Here is a 20,289-nt window from a genome sequence, read left to right as displayed (position 1 = left end):
ATCATCGTCGACCTGACACTCTGTCACTTACAAGTTTCATGACTCTAATTTATATGAACACTCAAAAATAACAAAACAAATATTTATTGATAAAAGAGTTCCCAAAAAGGGAAAACTCTTACAATATTTTACATTTTATCCCTTCCAAGGGAGGAATTACTCACTAGACATTGAACTGAAAATTTAATAGATAGAGAGTGTTTTTTGTTGCACTCGTTATTGCGATGTCCCTAAAAGAAAACATAACTCTCAATTTATAGATACATTGAGAGGGTCTGATATTTTCCTATTATGTCAGGCATGACGTTTTTATCCACTAAATATTACATTATTGTGGACAACTGGAAAGCTTCTAATAATGGAGAAAAGGCATTATTATTTTGAGTGGCGGGGCCATTTGACACGTGAAGCATCTTTCTTTATGATGATGAGGATTTGTCATCTTCAGAGGGGGGTCCCTCCTTTGTCTCCGAATCTTTGCTTTCGCAAAAGTGACAAAGATGTTCTTCGAAAAGTTGTTCTGCATGTCGGCAGAAGTGCTGGCGTGTAGCATTGGATACTTCCATGTTATTTTTCATGAATTTTTCTCCAAACTTGGAGGCTTGACGAAGATCTTCTTGGCTGGTGTTGTTGTAACTCCAGCTTGTAATTATACAATGTGAATCGGTATAATTAATCTTTTTTTTTGAACCAGAGATAATTTCAATGATTTTTTCTGATATTCTTCTTAAACCATTGATGCGATTGGGATGAACAATTTCTGTGAAAGGTAAATCTTTATCTTCCATTGGTTGAGATTGTTCAATCTCTCTGTTGGCTTTAGAAAGACCAATTTCCAGAAAGTGGTATGGAGAAAGAGTTGATTCTTGAATCCATTCTGGGAGTGAAGAGATGCATCTGATGTAGATCGGATTATCTTTTGCTTTAAGTACTTTCTTTCGAAAGTTCTTAATGGATTCTACCATGCTGCTTGGGAAGAATTTGAGTTCTTGAAGGTTGCAACTTGGGTAGATATTGTCGATTAGTCCAGCTTGAAAGGCTTGGTAGACTAATTTTGCATCTGCTCCTTCGAGAAAGTTGAACAGACTTTTTGTTTTGTTGTCCGTAGTGAAAAACTTTTCATGAACAAGGTCTTCCGGGCATGCAGCTCTTGCTTTCTTCCAGATTGTTCTGAAATCTTCAAAAGAGATTTCAGGATAGTTAACCATTTGTTGAACGTCAATTGGAACGTCAAACCTTTGGTCTCTGTGGGCTTCTTTGACTTTTTGAATTTTTGGTCGAAGAAGTGGTTGGTTAGTCTTGCTTGTATCGTCTTGATAAGTGGCAAGGCTTAATCTTGCAGATGTTTCATTTCTGAATTTTTTGCAAGTAACTTTATCAACTTTACAGAAGGTTTCTGTAATTCCCCAGTCAGTATGAACACCGGCATGGGGTCCTTTATAGATTACATAAAATCTTTCAGCTTCTTTGTTAAGAGCTTTTTTGTAATCTGGTGTAAACTCCTGCACAGATTTGTTAGTGGGTGACAAAGTTTTCATTTTACTGATTCCTTCAGTACAAGGATTGGGATCAACCAATAAGCTAGTTTTTCCATTAGGAAGAGGAGTAGCTGTCTCCTTTATTATGCTTTTTAGCAAAGCATCAGCTTTCAACGGATTTGTTGATTCTTTACCATGTGTCGTTTGCACTGGAATAGCCTTTGTTTTTGAGCTTTCACTTTCCGGTACATTGGTGACCGTTGTTACTTGTTCATACAAGTTGATTTTCTGCTCAATTGCAGATAGCTCTATGAGGAGCATTTGTTTCTTCATCCTCAAAATGTTGAGGTCTTCCATTTTTGTAAACTCAATTTTTGTTTACTTTTCTCTCTAATCTCCCCCTCTCTTTTTTGTAGGTGAAGTTTTTGTGAGGAAATATGTCATGAGGATCATATCCTTTTATAGGGCTCGAGAGGAGCGAGTGAGATCATGGATGATGTAAGGCATACATGAAGTCACGAGTGAGGCAGTCTGCCAGTACGTTTTTGTTTCCTGCGAGATGTTCAACAGTGAATGTATATCGTGAGAACCACTCTTGACATCGTATTAGCCGGCCTAATTTGTTATCTCCTGCAATCTTCGTTCGGAGGAAATAAGTAAAATTTTTATTATCTGTACGAACCAGGAAATTTACTGGTGTTAAATATACAGAGAATTTTGTAATAACTCTTTTTACAGCGAGTAATTCTTTTTCATTGCTATGGTAGTTTTTCTCAGCTGCTTTGAAACTGCTAGAGGTGTACCTGCAAATTTGTTCTTCGTTTTTGGGGTTTTAGCTTTTAGAACACCTCCCCAAAATTCATCAGAAGCATCAGTTTCAATAATTAAACTGTCTTCAATGTTTGGAAGATAAAGTTTTGGAAAATTGATTAAAACTTTCTTTATCTTTATGATATAGTCTGTATCAGCACTTGACCAATTCCAAATGACATCTTTTTTTTAATTTTGCCTGTAAAGGTTTTCTCATGGCTGCAAGTTTTTCAATATATGTTTCAGCATAAGTCAAAACACCAAGAAATCTTTGTAGTTGCTTTTTGTCTTCTAAAACATTTGGAAAGTCATGTAAATGTTCAAGAATATGCTTTTGAGGACAATGAGTACCCTCATTTATTTCTAAACCCAAAAAATTGATTTTTGTTTTGAAAAGATGAGCTTTCTTTTTTGAAAGTATTATTCCATATTTTAAAATAGTTCTGAGAACATGTGTGACATGAACATAGTGTTCTTGTTCATTTTTGCTGAAGATCATGATGTCATCAACGTATACAGTGCAGAAACCTTCAAGGCCTCGAAGAGCGTTCTGCATGTGTCTTTGAAAAATACTAGGAGCTTGTTTAAGCCCAAAGTGTAGTACTTTCCATTGAAAGAGTCCATCAGGACATGTGAAGGCAGTGAGAAGCTGCGATTCTTCATCAAGTAGAACTTGCCAGAAACCTGACTTGCAGTCGAAACTTGAATAAATGTTTTTTCCTCTTAGAAGAGTCAAGAGTTCGTGCATATTGGGAAGATTATGCGAGTCTCCAATAGTTGCATCATTGATTGCTTTGTAGTTGACAACCATGCGCTTCTTTCCTCTTCTTTTCTCTGCTTCTTTATTGACAAGAAAGGCAGGAGACATATGAGGGGATTTTGATTCTATAATTAGTCTCATATCAAGTAATTCCTTGATTTGGTTGGAAAATTCTTCTCTATCTTGTAAAGAGTAAACCATAGGTTTTTCTCTAATAACCGTCTTGGGATTAATAAGTTTAATTGAAGCTTTCATCCATCCTTTGGTTTTATTTGGATCAATAGGATTTTCAGAACAAACTTTTTCAAGAAGATCCTCAATCTGTTTGAACCTGGTAGTTTGAATAGAAATAATCTTTTCTTTATTAATCCCTTCATGGGTTATATTAGTACCTGGAATTTGTTTTTCTTTAGAACCTTTTTCTTGAGTTTCAAGAAAACCTGGTTTTCCTTTGCTATAGGCCTCTGTAACCTTTTTTATAATTACCATATCATTATTAAGATGAAAGGCGATTCTATCTATCTATTGTATGAATGGTCCATAAACTTGACAGAAGTTGTTCCCAATTATGATATCAATTCCTGAATTTTGTTGGTAAATAGTGGGAACGTTGAAATGTTCTCCTGAAAGTTCGAGATTAATGTTTCTACAAACTTTATTAATTTTTATGGTTTCACCATTTGCAATAGTGGCACTAATTTCTTTGGGAGCGTTTTCCCAGAGTTCATCCGGAATGATGAATTTGCTTGCAAGACATAAAGATGCACCTGTGTCTACAAAACAATGTACTCTAAATTTTTTATATCCTTTAAAGTTAAGGAAGGCAGAAACATAGATAGAGTTTGGATTAGTAAGATTCATGATAATGGAATCATCAATCTTCTGGAGGTTTGCGCAAAAATGGTTAATCTCCTCCTCCCTGAAAAGTGGGGTCTGTATGGGACTAGTCTGAGTCATCCGTTGTTGATTCGTATTCATCAGTGTCTGATGAAGATTCTGTCTCAACATGATATATAAAAACATGTTGTGTACCATCATACTCTTCTTCAAGAGCTTCATAGCCCCCATTGTTAGCGGTTTGTAAAACCTTGACTTTGTCAGGGTATTTCTTTCTATTTGGACATTCATTGATCGTATTGGATCAATGAATGTCCAAACATTATCTTCCAAACTATATCAAAAAGATAAAGAAAGTTTTAATCAATTTTCCAAAACTTTATCTTCCAAACATTGAAGACAGTTTAATTATTGAAACTGATGCTTCTGATGAATTTTGGGGAGGTGTTTTAAAAGCTAAAAACCCCAAAAACGAAGAACAAATTTGCAGGTACACCTCTGGCAGTTTTGATATAAGAGTCTTCTTTCACAATTTTTATATTTATTCCCTTCTTTGTTAAACAACAAATTCCGTACACATCACACACCAAAACTGGTATCTTCCTGCTTGGAATTGGGATTTTAGCAAAATTTTTACAGCTCCGATATGGACCATTCTAATTTTTGATCTAATCTCAACTAGAATACTTTTTAAGTTATTGTTTATTTGTTCCTTAGTTAAAAGGGGTAGAAAGACAGGACTGCATCTTAGGTGCTGCAAAGGGAAACCTTGATTACCAAAAGTTTATGTTTTCAGTCTATCCAAAGTTTGCTCTGGATTTAAAATCTGCAAATATAGATAAAACCTTATCTTTTATACATCACTTTGAAAGAAGTGACCTTATGAGTCCAGGTGATAAACCATTCACCATAACATATCTTATAGGATATGCCCTGACCAACAGTCACCATAGCATAGACTATAAGAAAGACGAGTACATCGAACTTGATGATGTCTTTTCAGAAATAGGCCATGTCAAAGATAAACAATTCTGCGACATAAATCCTCAAGAAAACTCTTGGGTTTTAAATATAGCTAGAAATAAAAAAGCTCTAGGAGAAACTCTTAGACCAAGAATTTCTATGGATTCACTCCACATAGGAGAAAGCTCGGAAAGAAAAGATAATAATTTAATAAGAAACATGTCTTTAAAAATTGATAGTCTACGCCAGAATATCAAACAAATCACTGACATTATAAATGAATAATAAAATTGATTTTCCTCATTTCTATAAAAAAGGTAAAACAGTCAAAATTAAAACTCTTGACGATAATACTGAAAAGAAAGAATACATTTTATCTACTTCAGGAAAAGCCGGTATTCAAACAATTGTAAATCATTGCAATAATCTCAACCAGATCATTGCAAGATGCCTCTTAAAAACTTCAAAAATAAGCCATTATCTTGGTATTTCAAAAGATATTTCTGAAGATATTTCAAAAAATAAAATACCTTTTAACCAATTTAAAAACGATTTAGCCTTTATGGTTAAAAACAATCTTGATAAAAAAGATTTGGAAAAATTCTTGGAAGTTATTGAAAGACAAAATAAATTAACTATCAAGTTAACCCAGTCTATTGACAAACATTCTATTCTTTTAGAAAACTCTTTAAAAAACAACCAATTTGTTGAAGAAGTCGCCAAAAAGGCAAATATTGAGGGCACTCTTAAGGAAATCAACCTTAAGATCACTAATATACATGATCAGTTAAAACAACTAATAGGATGACCTCGATACCCGAGTTGAATAGATCAACCACCTCGATACCCGAGCTCAATAGATCAATCAACCTCCTTATGAAAAAATAGATGGTCTGATTATAAACTTGGACTTAATAGTCAATAAATACGTAACCATTTCCCAGTTGGAAGTAGCATCTGCAAAAATTATTGCAGACATTATTAAGGAGTTATCCGAAAAGATTGACTCTTGCCCTTGTAATAAAGACATTCTTGAGCACATCAAAAATATCTCCATCATAGAACAAAAATCCAAGCCAGGAAAATATTCAGGTCTTAAGAAATACTCACCTCCCAATCCTAGTGTTAGAAACCCTGACTTAGGAAGCTCAAAAAATTCCCAGAAAATTGACATTTTCAGGAAAGAGTAAAAATGAAAGAAACAATCTCTGAGAAACTCGAGAAATATTTCTTTAACCTTCAATTTGAAGATTATGATAAAGCTGACCAAAAACTTATTCAACTTTTATCATTAGAAACTGAAGAATGTGAAAAATTGTATCAAAAAGAACCCAAACTTTTTGATCAATATTTTATAATGACTAAAATAAATGAACCTGACACTGAATCAGAAGAAGAAGATAACTTTAAAACAAATACAAAGACTGTTAAGTTCGAATATTCGGATATGGAAGATGATGAAGCAGAATCTTCTTATACAGTTACAAGAAGAGGCAATAAAAAGAAATATGAGTTCAAAATGCCTATCCACAATGGTATTCCAAATAGTGGTCAAGGATCCAATACGATCAATGTACTCAATATTGATTGTATCCAAGATCTAAAACTCAGAGAAAGAGTTGTAGAAAAATGGGTTACTGAGATTTCACTAATCTTACAGACAAACCCAGATGAATTTGAAAAAGCAAAAAATGTTCTACTACTTTTAGAACACAAAACTGATGGAATTGTACAAAAATTCCTAAGAAACAATAATTGGAATGAAGAAATGCATGGTTCAGATCTTTTTGATAATATCATAAATTTCATATACACTACTTTCTTAGGTCTTGATTATATTTCTAATAAAGACTACACCATTAATAAGAAAGTTGACATAGCAAGAGTTTCAATGACAAAACTCCAATTACATGATATTAGTCTTCTCGACAAATACACTTGTATGTATAAATCATATCTATATGATATTCCACAAAGAAGTGAATATGCACAATGGATATCTGCTTACATCATGAAGATTCCAATTATTGGAGAAACCTGTACAGACAGATGGAAAAAAGAAGTTACTGGAGAAATCCAGCAAACCAGTCTTTCTTATGCAACAAAAATTGCAAAAGAAGAAATTGATAGAATATGTCAAGACAGATATAAACAACAAAAACTTAAAACAATAAGCAAAGATTGTTGTAGTATTCTCTCTGATTTCAAAAACATTGATATTGGAAAGAAAAATTATAATAACAAAAAGTATAAAAACAAAAAGAAATTCAAATCTTTTTGGAAAAAGAAAAGAAGAAAATTTTCTCCAGGAAAATACTTCAAAAAACCTTCAAAAGAAACACCTAAGAAGACTACTTCCTGTCCGCAAGGAAAGAAAAAATGTAGGTGCTGGATCTGCAATGAAGAAGGACACTACGCCAATGAATGTCCAAATAGAAAGAAATACCCTGACAAAGTCAAGGTTTTACAAACCGCTAACAATGGGGGCTATGAAGCTCTTGAAGAAGAGTATGATGGTACACAACATGTTTTTATATATCATGTTGAGACAGAATCTTCATCAGACACTGATGAATACGAATCAACAACGGATGACTTAGACTAGTCCCATACAGACCCCACTTTTCAGGGAGGAGGAGATTAACCATTTTTGCGCAAACCTCCAGAAGATTGATGATTCCATTATCATGAATCTTACTAATCCAAACTCTATCTATGTTTCTGCCTTTCTTAACTTTAACGGATATAAAAAATTTAGAGTACATTGTTTTGTAGACACAGGTGCATCTTTATGTCTTGCAAGCAAATTCATCATTCCGGATGAACTCTGGGAAAACGCTCCCAAAGAAATTAGTGCCACTATTGCAAATGGTGAAACCATAAAAATTAATAAAGTTTGTAGAAACATTAATCTCGAACTTTCAGGAGAACATTTCAACGTTCCCACTATTTACCAACAAAATTCAGGAATTGATATCATAATTGGGAACAACTTCTGTCAAGTTTATGGACCATTCATACAATGGATAGATAGAATCGCCTTTCATCTTAATAATGATATGGTAATTATAAAAAAGGTTACAGAGGCCTATAGCAAAGGAAAACCAGGTTTTCTTGAAACTCAAGAAAAAGGTTCTAAAGAAAAACAAATTCCAGGTACTAATATAACCCATGAAGGGATTAATAAAGAAAAGATTATTTCTATTCAAACTACCAGGTTCAAACAGATTGAGGATCTTCTTGAAAAAGTTTGTTCTGAAAATCCTATTGATCCAAATAAAACCAAAGGATGGATGAAAGCTTCAATTAAACTTATTAATCCCAAGACGGTTATTAGAGAAAAACCTATGGTTTACTCTTTACAAGATAGAGAAGAATTTTCCAACCAAATCAAGGAGTTACTTGATATGAGACTAATTATAGAATCAAAATCCCCTCATATGTCTCCTGCCTTTCTTGTCAATAAAGAAGCAGAGAAAAGAAGAGGAAAGAAGCGCATGGTTGTCAACTACAAAGCAATCAATGATGCAACTATTGGAGACTCGCATAATCTTCCCAATATGCACGAACTCTTGACTCTTCTAAGAGGAAAAAACATTTATTCAAGTTTCGACTGCAAGTCAGGTTTCTGGCAAGTTCTACTTGATGAAGAATCGCAGCTTCTCACTGCCTTCACATGTCCTGATGGACTCTTTCAATGGAAAGTACTACACTTTGGGCTTAAACAAGCTCCTAGTATTTTTCAAAGACACATGCAGAACGCTCTTCGAGGCCTTGAAGGTTTCTGCACTGTATACGTTGATGACATCATGATCTTCAGCAAAAATGAACAAGAACACTATGTTCATGTCACACGGGTTCTCAGAACTATTTTAAAATATGGAATAATACTTTCAAAAAAGAAAGCTCATCTTTTCAAAACAAAAATCAATTTTTTGGGTTTAGAAATAAATGAGGGTACTCATTGTCCTCAAAAGCATATTCTTGAACATTTACATGACTTTCCAAATGTTTTAGAAGACAAAAAGCAACTACAAAGATTTCTTGGTGTTTTGACTTATGCTGAAACATATATTGAAAAACTTGCAGCCATGAGAAAACCTTTACAGGCAAAATTAAAAAAAGATGTCATTTGGAATTGGTCAAGTGCTGATACAGACTATATCATAAAGATAAAGAAAGTTTTAATCAATTTTCCAAAACTTTATCTTCCAAACATTGAAGACAGTTTAATTATTGAAACTGATGCTTCTGATGAATTTTGGGGAGGTGTTTTAAAAGCTTAAAACCCCAAAAACGAAGAACAAATTTGCAGGTACACCTCTGGCAGTTTCAAAGCAGCTGAGAAAAACTACCATAGCAATGAAAAAGAATTACTCGCTGTAAAAAGAGTTATTACAAAATTCTCTGTATATTTAACACCAGTAAATTTCCTGGTTCGTACAGATAATAAAAATTTTACTTATTTCCTCCGAACGAAGATTGCAGGAGATAACAAATTATGCCGGCTAATACGATGGCAAGAGTGGTTCTCACGATATACATTCACTGTTGAACATCTCGCAGGAAACAAAAACGTACTGGCAGACTGCCTCACTCGTGACTTCATGTATGCCTTACATCATCCATGATCTCACTCGCTCCTCTCGAGCCCTATAAAAGGATATGATCCTCATGACATATTTCCTCACAAAAACTTCACCTACAAAAAAGAGATGGGGAGATTAGAGAGAAAAGTAAACAAAAATTGAGTTTACAAAAATGGAAGACCTCAACATTTTGAGGATGAAGAAACAAATGCTCCTCATAGAGCTATCTGCAATTGAGCAGAAAATCAACTTGTATGAACAAGTAACAACGGTCACCAATGTACCGGAAAGTGAAAGCTCAAAAACAAAGGCTATTCCAGTGCAAACGGCACATGGTAAAGAATCAACAAATCCGTTGAAAGCTGATGCTTTGCTAAAAAGCATAATAAAGGAGACAGCTACTCCTCTTCCTAATGGAAAAACTAGCTTATTGGTTGATCCCAATCCTTGTACTGAAGGAATCAGTAAAATGAAAACTTTGTCACCCACTAACAAATCTGTGCAGGAGTTTACACCAGATTACAAAAAAGCTCTTAACAAAGAAGCTGAAAGATTTTATGTAATCTATAAAGGACCCCATGCCGGTGTTCATACTGACTGGGGAATTACAGAAACCTTCTGTAAAGTTGATAAAGTTACTTGCAAAAAATTCAGAAATGAAACATCTGCAAGATTAAGCCTTGCCACTTATCAAGACGATACAAGCAAGACTAACCAACCACTTCTTCGACCAAAAATTCAAAAAGTCAAAGAAGCCCACAGAGACCAAAGGTTTGACGTTCCAATTGATGTTCAACAAATGGTTAACTATCCTGAAATCTCTTTTGAAGATTTCAGAACAATCTGGAAGAAAGCAAGAGCTGCATGCCCGGAAGACCTTGTTCATGAAAAGTTTTTCACTACGGACAAGAAAACAAAAAGTCTGTTCAACTTTCTCGAAGGAGCAGATGCAAAATTAGTCTACCAAGCCTTTCAAGCTGGACTAATCGACAATATCTACCCAAGTTGCAACCTTCAAGAACTCAAATTCTTCCCAAGCAGCATGGTAGAATCCATTAAGAACTTTCGAAAGAAAGTACTTAAAGCAAAAGATAATCCGATCTACATCAGATGCATCTCTTCACTCCCAGAATGGATTCAAGAATCAACTCTTTCTCCATACCACTTTCTGGAAATTGGTCTTTCTAAAGCCAACAGAGAGATTGAACAATCTCAACCAATGGAAGATAAAGATTTACCTTTCACAGAAATTGTTCATCCCAATCGCATCAATGGTTTAAGAAGAATATCAGAAAAAATCATTGAAATTATCTCTAGTTCAAAAAAAAAGATTAATTATACCGATTCACATTGTATAATTACAAGCTGGAGTTACAACAACACCAGCCAAGAAGATCTTCGTCAAGCCTCCAAGTTTGGAGAAAAATTCATGAAAAATAACATGGAAGTATCCAATGCTACATGCCAGCACTTCTGCCGACATGCAGAACAACTTTTCGAAGAACATCTTTGTCACTTTTGCGAAAGCAAAGATTCGGAGACAAAGGAGGGACCCCCCTCTGAAGATGACAAATCCTCATCATCATAAAGAAAGATGCTTCACGTGTCAAATGGCCCCGCCACTCAAAATAATAATGCCTTTTCTCCATTATTAGAAGCTTTCCAGTTGTCCACAATAATGTAATATTTAGTGGATAAAAACGTCATGCCTGACATAATAGGCAAATATCAGACCCTCTCAATGTATCTATAAATTGAGAGTTATGTTTTCTTTTAGGGACATCGCAATAACGAGTGCAACAAAAAACACTCTCTATCTATTAAATTTTCAGTTCAATGTCTAGTGAGTAATTCCTCCCTTGGAAGGGATAAAATGTAAAATATTGTAAGAGTTTTCCCTTTTTGGGAACTCTTTTATCAATAAATATTTGTTTTGTTATTTTTGAGTGTTCATATAAATTAGAGTCATGAAACTTGTAAGTGACAGAGTGTCAGGTCGACGATGATTAACAGTACCACAGGCACGATGCCAAAAGGGAAAGCAACCACACAGACCAAAGAACGATACAGGCTGGCTTGAATAGTTTCTATCTATGTAAGTTTATCACTCACTACAATACAATCACACATTTATTGATATAAGAGTCTTCTTTCACAATTTTTATATTTATTCCCTTCTTTGTTAAACAACAAATTCCGTACACATCACACACCAAAACTGGTATCAGAGCCTTGATAAAAATGGCATTACATTATAATAAAACACTTTACAGTGTAATTTTTGAAGATATTCATAATAAAGAAATGGAAATTTCTCAACATAAAGAAATACTTTTCAATAATAAAAAAGATTTAGTGCATATAAATTTCAGAATTCTACAAGCACAAAATAAACATACTCACGAATATATACCAAACTTGGTTAGTATACGTAAGTATCTCCTACATAAGCAAAAAGTTCATCAAGAACATCTTGATAGAAATAAAAAATTAGTTTCAGAACTCATAAAATTTATTTTAACTTATTAAAATTTTCTTAAAATGAATAAAGAATTTTTCAACAACACTGAAGAAAATAATTCAGAAGAAAAACAAATCTTAACTTATGTTGAATATGAAGATGGCTTTCATGCAAATCTTTTAATAAAACAAGACCTTCTCTCTCGAGTTAAGAAAATAGATTTAAAAATAAAGAAAAAAAACATTTTCAAAAATGTTCCTTCTAAACTTAGTATTTTAAATCCTCTTAAAAGGAAAAATGAAATCTTCTACTTTGTTAGTACTAAAGAAATGTCAGTAGACATAAAAGATACAATAGGAGCTGTCTTTCTACCCCTTTTAACTAAGGAACAAATAAACAATAACTTAAAAAGTATTCCAGTTGAGATTAGATCAAAAATTAGAATGGTCCATATCGGAGCTGTAAAAATTTTGCTAAAATCCCAATTCCAAGCAGGAATAAATTCTCCCATAAAAATGGCCATAATTGACAACAGAATTACTGACAGACAGGACTGCATCTTAGGTGTTGCAAAGGGAAACCTTGCTTACCAAAAGTTTATGTTTTCAGTCTATCCAAAGTTTGCTCTGGATTTAAAATCTGCAAATATAGATAAAACCTTATCTTTTATACATCACTTTGAAAGAAGTGACCTTATGAGTCCAGGTGATAAACCATTCACCATAACATATCTTATAGGATATGCCCTGACCAACAGTCACGATAGCATAGACTATAAGAAAGACGAGTACATCGAACTTGATGATGTCTTTTCAGAAATAGGCCATGTCAAAGATAAACAATTCTGCGACATAAATCCTCAAGAAAACTCTTGGGTTTTAAATATAGATAGAAATAAAAAAGCTCTAGGAGAAACTCTTAGACCAAGAATTTCTATGGATTCACTCCACATAGGAGAAAGCTCGGAAAGAAAAGATAATAATTTAATAAGAAACATGTCTTTAAAAATTGATAGTCTACGCCAGAATATCAAACAAATCACTGACATTATAAATGAATAATAAAATTGATTTTCCTCATTTCTATAAAAAAGGTAAAACAGTCAAAATTAAAACTCTTGACGATAATACTGAAAAGAAAGAATACATTTTCTCTACTTCAGGAAAAGCCGGTATTCAAACAATTGTAAATCATTGCAATAATCTCAACCAGATCATTGCAAGATGCCTCTTAAAAACTTCAAAAATAAGCCATTATCTTGGTATTTCAAAAGATATTTCTGAAGATATTTCAAAAAATAAAATACCTTTTAACCAATTTAAAAACGATTTAGCCTTTATGGTTAAAAACAATCTTGATAAAAAAGATTTGGAAAAATTCTTGGAAGTTATTGAAAGACAAAATAAATTAACTATCAAGTTAACCCAGTCTATTGACAAACATTCTATTCTTTTAGAAAACTCTTTAAAAAACAACCAATTTGTTGAAGAAGTCGCCAAAAAGGCAAATATTGAGGGCACTCTTAAGGAAATCAACCTTAAGATCACTAATATACATGATCAGTTAAAACAACTAATAGGATGACCTCGATACCCGAGTTGAATAGATCAACCACCTCGATACCCGAGCTCAATAGATCAATCAACCTCCTTAATGAAAAAATAGATGGTCTAATTATAAACTTGGACTTAATAGTCAATAAATACGTAACCATTGCCCAGTTGGAAGTAGCATCTGCAAAAATTATTGCAGACATTATTAAGGAGTTATCCGAAAAGATTGACTCTTGCCCTTGTAATAAAGACATTCTTGAGCACATCAAAAATATCTCCATCATAGAACAAAAATCCAAGCCAGGAAAATATTCAGGTCTTAAGAAATACTCACCTCCCAATCCTAGTGTTGGAAACCCTGACTTAGGAAGCTCAAAAAATTCCCAGAAAATTGACATTTTCAGGAAAGAGTAAAAATGAATGAAACAATCTCTGAGAAACTCGAGAAATATTTCTTTAACCTTCAATTTGAAGATTATGATAAAGCTGACCAAAAACTTATTCAACTTTTATCATTAGAAACTGAAAAATGTGAAAAATTGTATCAAAAAGAACCCAAACTTTTTGATCAATATTTTAGAATGACTAAAATAAATGAACCTGACACTGAATCAGAAGAAGAAGATAACTTTAAAACAAATACAAAGACTGTTAAGTTCGAATATTCGGATATGGAAGATGATGAAGCAGAATCTTCTTATATAGCTACAAAAAGAGGCAATAAAAAGAAATATGAGTTCAAAATGCCTGTCCACAATGGTATTCCAAATAGTGGTCAAGGATCCAATACGATCAATGTACTCAATATTGATTGTATCCAAGATCTAAAACTCAGAGAAAGAGTTGTAGAAAAATGGGTTACTAAGATTTCACTAATCTTACAGACAAACCCAGATGAATTTGAAAAAGCAAAAAATGTTCTACTACTTTTAGAACACAAAACTGATGGAATTGTACAAAAATTCCTAAGAAACAATAATTGGAATGAAGAAATGCATGGTTCAGATCTTTTTGATAATATCATAAATGTCATATACACTACTTTCTTAGGTCTTGATTATATTTCTAATAAAGACTACACCATTAATAAGAAAGTTGACATAGCAAGAGTTTCAATGACAAAACTCCAATTACATGATATTAGTCTTCTCGACAAATACACTTGTATGTATGAATCATATCTATATGATATTCCATAAAGAAGTGAATATGCACAATGGATATCTGCTTACCTCATGAAGATTCCAATTATTGGAGAAACCTGTACAGACAGATGAAAAAAGAAGTTACTGGAGAAATCCAGCAAACCAGTCTTTCTTATGCAACAAAAATTGCAAAAGAAGAAATTGATAGAATCTGTCAAGACAGATATAAACAACAAAAACTTAAAACAATAAGCAAAGATTGTTGTAGCATTCTCTCTGATTTCAAAAACTTTGATATTGGAAAGAAAAATTATAATAAGAAAAAGTATAAATAGTTGTATATGTTTTGTTTCTAGTACAGTTGTATATGTTCTGTTTCTAGTATAGTTGTCTATGCTCTGTGTTACCCCGATGGTAACTAGCTATTGATGTATTGATAAGTATGAATATGGAAGTACTTTTATGTCAATACATGTATATATGATATATAATTAATATTGAAACGACCCTCGGATGGTCACCCGAAATCCCACCATACCACATCTCAGTGTGCGAAAAGGAAATAGGGCGGATGGCCTTCCTAAGCCCTTTAAGCATTACTTATATATCTATACATATATGGGCATGCAATTTATAAGAAGTAAAACAAAGTTTAATAAAAGCATTTGATAAGTAAAAGAATTTATAAAACATTTTTAAGTGAAACAGTTTGATAAATAGTTTGAACAGTGAGAAAATCGTTGGTTTTCTAGTTATTAATCACATGTGATTAATGTAATCACATGTGATTGATGTAATAACTGTAAGTGTTTAACATGTATCCCCCCCCCATAAAGTATTTAAAACATTTAAAAGCATTTCAAAGGTTGATTAAAGGGGTATGAACTCACTTGTGGTGAGTAGATTGGATTTATGTATCGGGTACCGTGCTAGGTGGCAAACGGAGACTTGTTCACACGTACGAGCCTACTTATCATATAATGAGCATATATATAACTAATTATCCAAATAATAACTTAACAAAATAAGTTGAGACACTTAGGAACATGTAAACACTTTATATAAGTGTTATAGGTGCTAATGGTTGCATCTAAGTTGATACGGGACAAGGCAAAAGGGGTTTAATGCACCAATGACCTTGTATATGAGTTCACCACCCAAAAAAACCCACCTTTGGAGATTACGGTCATAAACTCCTTGAGTTTACGGCCGTGAACTCCACACTTGGTGGTTTTGGGTGTTTTGAAGTGCTATGTCGATCCTAGAATAAGCCTAGCCTTGTTGGAATAATCCTTGAAGTAGTTTAAGGCCTTGGAATGCTCCTTTGGGTAGTTTAAAGCCAAAGGACCATATCCCCTAGAGTTTACGGCTGTAAACTCCTATGGGGTGTTGGTTTTAATTCATTTAAGGCACTTGCACATGTAGGATAATTTCCATGTTTTTGTTTAAGGCTAAAGGGGACATTAGGCACACATTTAAGCCTTTACATGGAGTTTATGGCCCCAGAGATGTTCCTTGGCCGTAAACTCCCTTTAAGGGATGATTTTGATGTCATTTTCTCCCCCTTCAAGTTACAAGTATACAAGGTTAATTGTCTTAAGGCTTTAAGGGTGTTTAGGGCACACTTTGCCCTTGAAAAAGGGGTTTACAGCCCAAGAGCATATCCTTGTCCGTAAACTCCTAAAACCCTATGATTTTGAATTGTTTTGGTGTCCAAATTAACTACAAGTGTTAAAGGGTAAATGTCCTTAAGCTTTAGGGGTGATTTAGGGCACTTATAGCCCTTAAAAAAGGGTTTACGGCCCAAGAGATATCCTTGGCTGTAAACTCCTATAACTAGGGGTTCTTGATTGATTTCTAGCCTCAAATGTTTATACATTAAGTCCTTAACTAGTTGTCTAACAAGGAATCGGGACTAGGAAGCTTTTGGGCCTCGTTATGGAGTTTACACCCCAAGAACGTTCTTGGGCCGTAAGCTCCCGGATCTTGTATTTTAGACATGTAAACAATGTTATAAAGCATATAACAAACATTAAAACACATTTAGGAAAGTAGACTCACAATCCGGGATGAAAACCTAAAGATCCGTCAGAGAGAAATGGCTTTTCTCTAGTTGGAATTGTGAATAATGAATTAATTAAATTCAGAAATCTGTTTATAGTCCTGAAATATTTTGATAGAAAATATTTTTATTCCGGAAGTTGGACTATAACATTATGAAACTTGAAATGTTCAAATTTCACAAATCCAGGAGCATCCACTCTCCTGATATCTCCAGAAACGTAAACCCTAATGTACACAAATTTGTTCGGAAATGTCTGAAAATCACTGAACTGGACTGGCTTCTATTAAATAGATATTGTTCGTACAAATGGGAATTTCGGCTTGTCACAGAGAAAGTAGAGAGATAGTGGAAAGGCTTCAAATGAGGCTCTCTCAACTTTATATAGGCTAAAAGTTTGGGACATGGTGGAATTCTACCCAATACTATCGTCAAGCCAGGCTTTTGGTCGTACCCGATTTAATTATTTTTATAACTCGATGGAATAAAACAATTTTTTTTTTCAAATAATAAATTGGGGTGTTTCCATGGATTTCTAACGTATTTGGATAATTATTAAGTCATAATAACAAACTTAAAATTAATGACTTAAATTTAGAAACGAAACGGAAATAATTCAACACGACGAATTTTTAATGACGGAACGGGTTACGACGGCGGAACGAACTTCGGGTTGTCACATTATTCAACTCCCAGTAATCTATACACATCCTATGGGAGCCGTCCTTCTTCTTCACAAACAGGATCAAGGCTCCCCATGGCGAACTGCTCGGCCTAATAAACCCCTTGTCTAACAGCTCCTGCAGCTGTGTAGACAACTCCTGCATCTCGGGAGGAGTCTACCTGCCTTTCCGGAGGTATCCTAGGAAAATACTCCGAGAAAACATTTGGATACTCCTTCTCAACTGGCACATCATTCACAACCGCCTTACCCTTCTCCCGGGTATCCATAACATAGGCGATGAAACATGTACATCCCAAATGAAGGTAGCGTCTGGATTTCACTATAGAAAACATAACCACTCCATGATGCAATCTCTCACACTTAATCACCAGCTCTCCCCCACTTGGGGTCCTATCCCTAACCAACTTTTGCTCACAATCGTTCACCGCCCCATTAGGGCTCAACCAATCCATGCCTACGATAACTTTTTTCCTACGCAAAGGAATCACCAAAGCCACGAGATAACACTCGTTATACATCCTCAAGACACAATCTCTATAAACCTCTGATGCCTAAAAAGATCGATCATCCGCAATCTCGACCTCTAAAGAATAATCCAAGATACTCATATACTCGGAAAACCTCTTGTTGAGTGCAAGAGATACGAATGATCGGGTAGCCCCCCAAATCGAATAATACCATCACTGGAATATCGTTCATATGGAATGATCCAAAAATGAAATGGATAGAATATAAATAACAAAATTGACATGATAGAAAAAATTAGGGAGAAGAAACATACCCATCACCACATCTGGCGCGATACGTGCCTCCTCCACGGTCAGCTGGAAGGCTCGGCTCCTCACCACAGGAGCATCTAACTTGTCCTGGCGGCCATCTGTGATCTGCAGGGTCGCTGGAGCTGGTGCAACCACTGGTTCTCCTGATACCAATCTCGGGTAGCTGGCCTTTTATGGCCTTACTGATTGCAGTGAAAACAAAAGCATGTCTGATGTCTGAATGGTAGGTGTAGGAGTAGTACAATCCCTTCTAAAGTGCCCCAACTTGCTGCACATACAGCAACCTGATCCCCCTACCATGCAAACTCCCTCATGTGCCTTTCCGTATTTCCCACAGAGGCTCTAGCCCTCCTGGCCCGTCGACCTCGAGTCGAATCCCTTGGGTTTCTTCACCGAAACCCTAGTCTCCTGCCCAGTCTCCACCTTCCCCTTCCTGATGTGCTCTATATCAATCTCCCTCTCTCACACCCTAGCAATCATATCATCTAAAGTAGGGTACACCGAATAGCTGACATATTTTAGGATGTTAGCTCTCAACATATCATGGTACCAAGTCTTCTTCAACTCTTCATCACCCATGTACTGAGGCACCAACAAGGCCCTCTCCCTGAACTTGGTGGTCATCTGCGGCACCATCTTAGTAGAATATCTTACATCCAAAAACACTTTGGCCAACTGTTGAACCTCCACAACTAGCGCAAACGCCGCCCGAAACCTGGACACAAAATCTGACCAAGTCATGGCCTCAATGGTTAAGGCTCCCAAAATATGTTTGACTGCCCCCACTAGTCTCTAGCTTGCTCCCTTAAATACCCAGCAACTAATCTGATCTTCGACCCCTCAGGGTACAAGCTCGTTACTCGTGCAAACTCAATGTTTGTGATCCATCGCCTAGACATAATAGGATCTTTTACCCTAAAGAAGTCTAGTGCGCCGCATCCCCTAAAATCCTCCATCAGCTCAATGATACCCTCCTTAATCAACCCGAAAATCAATGGGTTCAACTCAAGGATTCCTCTCGTGATCTCATATGCAATGAACTCATGCACTCCATCATCAACCGGTTGGGAACCCATACATGAACCTGACCCAGATCCTGAACCTCCTACTCTGTAACGTGTCACCACCATTCTGAAACAAAATACACAATCATCAGGGTCATAAATATCATCGAGAGGCCTCACATTCTGCCACCCTTGGTTCCCTGCGGCTCCCCAAGAGTCAAGTACGGATCCTCTTCCTTCAATAGTACGGTTCTATACTACCTTCCACATCTATCTATACTTTCCCCTTAGTTTGACTTTGTTTACCAATGTTGCTTCCTATCAATGTATATAATTCTTAATCCAATAGATCATGTCACTAACATCTTCCTAGGCTTTCTCTAGGGTAATCTCCGACCCACTCTCTGCCATCAGTTGCATAAGAAGTCCCTACTATCTCTCCCTAACTAGCTCACGAATACCATTACATATTACTAATACCAAATAATTCTTCAAATAAGAGGTCCTACCCTACAACGGTTGGACTCAGACCAGTGCTACGAAATAAGGCTAGGCCTAACCTTCTGAAATTATTTAGTCCTTGTAATATGTAACTTAACATGTTCATTTACCAATTAATTAAAGATAACTACAAGTCCTAAAAGCACAAAGTAAGCAACATTCGAGCATTGAGTAACCAAAACCAAGCATATCCTAAACATGCCATCATCTTATTAACTAATCATTACTAGAATGCAGTTCAATAAGCACATTCAATAGGTATACAAGGCAACCTTTCTAGATCCTTGGCCATAATATAGCATATAGTTCAATGAGCACATATAGTATCATAATTTAACATGAATGGCCGATTGTACGGATCACACTCATTGTTCTTTCTAAAAACCCTTAATTTTTAAATTTTGTACAAAATATTTTTATTGTAAAAATCTCTCAAACCCTTGATTTGAGTCCAGACACACCTGAGAGTGTATCTGAATCCCTGAAACTACGGCTCTAATACCAGCTTGTAACATCGCAGAATTTTAGACTAAAAATTTCAATTTTAATTAAGTAATTGTAAAACTAATAGTCTAAAAACACCCACAGTGTCATCCCATATAAAAACCAATATGTCGATAATCAAAACATGTCATAATAAAACAACATCGGAGTATAACTCC

The sequence above is a fragment of the Lactuca saligna genome, chromosome 5 (genome assembly GCF_052625555.1).
Source record: "Lactuca saligna cultivar CGN05327 chromosome 5, ASM5262555v1, whole genome shotgun sequence".
NCBI classification, from domain to species: Eukaryota; Viridiplantae; Streptophyta; class Magnoliopsida; order Asterales; family Asteraceae; genus Lactuca; species Lactuca saligna.
The sequence above is the reverse complement of the archived record's forward strand: the minus strand, read 5'-3'. Positions refer to the sequence as shown.